Genomic DNA, 5,000 nt, shown 5'->3' with positions numbered 1-5,000 from the left:
GTACTGAAATATACTGTCTAGTGCTGAAATATACTGTCTAGTACTGAAATAAACCGTCTAGTACTGAAATATACTGTCTAGTACTGAAATAAACTGTCTAGTACTGTCTAGTACTGTCTAGTACTGAAATATACTGTCTAGTACTGAAATATACTGTCTAGTACTGAAATATACTGTCTAGTACTGAAATAAACCGTCTAGTACTGAAATATACTGTCTAGTACTGAAATAACCTGTCTAGTACTGTAATATACTGTCTAGTACTGACATATACTGTCTAGTACTGAAATATACTGTCTAGTACTGAAATATACTGTCTAGTACTGAAATAAACCGTCTAGTACTGAAATATACTGTCTAGTACTGAAATATACTGTCTAGTACTGAAATATACTGTTTAGTACTGAAATATACTGTCTAGTACTGAAATATACTGTCTAGTACTGAAATATACTGTCTAGTTCTGAAATATACTGTCTAGTACTGTCTAGTACTGAAATAAACTGTCTAGTACTGAAATATACTGTCTAGTACTGAAATAAACTGTCTAGTACTGAAATATACTGTCTAGTACTGAAATATACTGTTTAGTACTGTCTAGTACTGAAATTTACTGTCTAGTACTGAAATATACTGTCTAGTTCTGAAATATACTGTCTAGTACTGAAATATACTGTCTAGTGCTGAAATATACTGTCTAGTACTGAAATAAACCGTCTAGTACTGAAATATACTGTCTAGTACTGAAATAAACTGTCTAGTACTGTCTAGTACTGTCTAGTACTGAAATATACTGTCTAGTACTGAAATAAACTGTCTAGTACTGAAATATACTGTCTAGTACTGAAATATACTGTCTAGTACTGAAATATACTGTCTAGTTGTGAAATATACTGACATGTTTTACAGGTCCTTTTCCTTTTCCAACAATGCAGAGATAAATACATTAAAAAATAAAAGAAAAAGAGGAAATCAAAATGGACACAAGGAATACAGGAAGTACCAGGTAATAACATGGCTATGTACAGGAAGTACCAGGTATTAACATGGCTATATACAGGAAGTACCAGGTCATAACATGGCTATATACAGGAAGTACCAGGTCATAACATGGCTATATACAGGAAGTACCAGGTCATAACATGGCTATATACAGGAAGTACCAGGTAATAACATGGCTATAAACAGGAAGTACCAGGTAATAACATGGCTATATACAGGAAGTACCAGGTAATAACATGGCTATATACAGGAAGTACCAGGTAATAACATGGCTATATACAGGAAGTACCAGGTCATAACATGGCTATATACAGGAAGTACCAGGTAATAACATGGCTATATACAGGAAGTACCAGGTAATAACATGGCTATATACAGGAAGTACCAGGTAATAACATGGCTATCTACAGGAAGTACCAGGTAATAACATGGCTATCTACAGGAAGTACCAGGTAATAACATGGCTATCTACAGGAAGTACCAGGTAATAACATGGCTATATACAGGAAGTACCAGGTAATAACATGGCTATATACAGGAAGTACCAGGTCATAACATGGCTATATACAGGAAGTACCAGGTAATAACATGGCTATATACAGGAAGTACCAGGTAATAACATGGCTATATACAGGAAGTACCAGGTCATAACATGGCTATATACAGGAAGTACCAGGTCATAACATGGCTATATACAGGAAGTACCAGGTAATAACATGGCTATATACAGGAAGTACCAGGTCATAACATGGCTATATACAGGAAGTACCAGGTATTAACATGGCTATATACAGGAAGTACCAGGTAATAACATGGCTATACACAGGAAGTACCAGGTATTAACATGGCTATATACAGGAAGTACCAGGTAATAACATGGCTATATACAGGGAGTACCAGGTAATAACATGGCTATATACAGGAAGTACCAGGTAATAACATGGCTATATACAGGAAGTACCAGGTAATAACATGGCTATATACAGGAAGTACCAGGTAATAACATGGCTATATACAGGAAGTACCAGGTAATAACATGGCTATATACAGGAAGTACCAGGTCATAACATGGCTATATACAGGAAGTACCAGGTAATAACATGGCTATATACAGGAAGTACCAGGTCGTAACATGGCTATATACAGGAAGTACCAGGTAATAACATGGCTATATACAGGGAGTACCAGGTCATAACATGGCTATATACAGGAAGTACCAGGTCATAACATGGCTATATACAGGAAGTACCAGGTAATAACATGGCTATATACAGGGAGTACCAGGTATTAACATGGCTATATACAGGAAGTACCAGGTAATAACATGGCTATATACAGGGAGTACCAGGTCATAACATGGCTATATACAGGAAGTACCAGGTAATAACATGGCTATATACAGGAAGTACCAGGTCATAACATGGCTATATACAGGAAGTACCAGGTAATAACATGGCTATATACAGGGAGTACCAGGTCATAACATGGCTATATACAGGAAGTACCAGGTCATAACATGGCTATATACAGGAAGTACCAGGTAATAACATGGCTATATACAGGAAGTACCAGGTCATAACATGGCTATATACAGGAAGTACCAGGTAATAACATGGCTATATACAGGAAGTACCAGGTAATAACATGGCTATACACAGGAAGTACCAGGTATTAACATGGCTATATACAGGAAGTACCAGGTCATAACATGGCTATATACAGGAAGTACCAGGTAATAACATGGCTATATACAGGAAGTACCAGGTAATAACATGGCTATATACAGGAAGTACCAGGTCATAACATGGCTATATACAGGAAGTACCAGTACCAGGTAATAACATGGCTATATACAGGAAGTACCAGGTCATAACATGGCTATCTACAGGAAGTACCAGGTAATAACATGGCTATATACAGGAAGTACCAGGTAATAACATGGCTATACACAGGAAGTACCAGGTATTAACATGGCTATATACAGGAAGTACCAGGTAATAACATGGCTATATACAGGAAGTACCAGGTAATAACATGGCTATATACAGGAAGTACCAGGTCATAACATGGCTATATACAGGAAGTACCAGGTAATAACATGGCTATATACAGGAAGTACAAGGTCATAACATGGCTATATACAGGAAGTACCAGGTCATAACATGGCTATATACATGGAGTACCAGGTCATAACATGGCTATATACAGGAAGTACCAGGTCATAACATGGCTATATACAGGAAGTACCAGGTAATAACATGGCTATATACAGGAAGTACCAGGTCATAACATGGCTATATACATGGAGTACCAGGTCATAACATGGCTATATACAGGAAGTACCAGGTAATAACATGGCTATATACAGGAAGTACCAGGTAATAACATGGCTATATACAGGAAGTACCAGGTCATAACATGGCTATATACAGGAAGTACCAGGTAATAACATGGCTATATACAGGAAGTACAAGGTCATAACATGGCTATATACAGGAAGTACCAGGTCATAACATGGCTATATACATGGAGTACCAGGTCATAACATGGCTATATACAGGAAGTACCAGGTCATAACATGGCTATATACAGGAAGTACCAGGTAATAACATGGCTATATACAGGAAGTACCAGGTCATAACATGGCTATATACATGGAGTACCAGGTCATAACATGGCTATATACAGGAAGTACCAGGTCATAACATGGCTATACACAGGAAGTACCAGGTAATAACATGACTATATACAGGAAGTACCAGGTAATAACATGGCTATGTACAGGAAGTACCAGGTAATAACATGACTATATACAGGAAGTACCAGGTAATAACATGGCTATGTACAGGAAGTACCAGGTAATAACATGGCTATGTACAGGAAGTACCAGGTCATAACATGGCTACACACAGGAAGTACCAGGTAATAACATGGCTATATACAGGAAGTACCAGGTAATAACATGGCTATGTACAGGAAGTACCAGGTATTAACATGGCTATATACAGGAAGTACCAGGTAATAACATGGCTATATACAGGAAGTACCAGGTAATAACATGGCTATATACAGGAAGTACCAGGTATTAACATGGCTATATACAGGAAGTACCAGGTCATAACATGGCTATATACAGGAAGTACCAGGTATTAACATGGCTATATACAGGAAGTACCAGGTCATAACATGGTTATATACAGGGAGTACCAGGTAATAACATGGCTATATACAGGAAGTACCAGGTAATAACATGGCTATATACAGGGAGTACCAGGTCATAACATGGCTATATACAGGAAGTACCAGGTAATAACATGGCTATATACAGGAAGTACCAGGTCATAACATGGCTATATACAGGAAGTACCAGGTAATAACATGGCTATATACAGGAAGTACCAGGTAATAACATGGCTATATACAGGAAGTACCAGGTCATAACATGGCTATATACAGGAAGTACCAGGTAATAACATGGCTATATACAGGAAGTACCAGGTCATAACATGGCTATATACAGGAAGTACCAGGTAATAACATGGCTATATACAGGAAGTACCAGGTCATAACATGGCTATATACAGGAAGTACCAGGTAATAACATGGCTATATACAGGAAGTACCAGGTAATAACATGGCTATATACAGGGAGTACCAGGTCATAACATGGCTATATACAGGGAGTACCAGGTCATAACATGGCTATATACAGGAAGTACCAGGTAATAACATGGCTATATACAGGAAGTACCAGGTAATAACATGGCTATATACAGGAAGTACCAGGTAATAACATGGCTATATACAGGAAGTACCAGGTAATAACATGGCTATATACAGGAAGTACCAGGTAATAACATGGCTATATACAGGAAGTACCAGGTAATAACATGGCTATATACAGGAAGTACCAGGTAATAACATGGCTATATGCAGGAAGTACCAGGTAATAACATGGCTATATACAGGAAGTACCAGGTATTAACATGGCTATATAC

The sequence above is a fragment of the Oncorhynchus clarkii genome, chromosome 26 (genome assembly GCF_045791955.1).
Source record: "Oncorhynchus clarkii lewisi isolate Uvic-CL-2024 chromosome 26, UVic_Ocla_1.0, whole genome shotgun sequence".
Taxonomy (NCBI): Eukaryota; Metazoa; Chordata; class Actinopteri; order Salmoniformes; family Salmonidae; genus Oncorhynchus; species Oncorhynchus clarkii.
Note: the sequence above shows the minus strand (reverse complement) of the source record.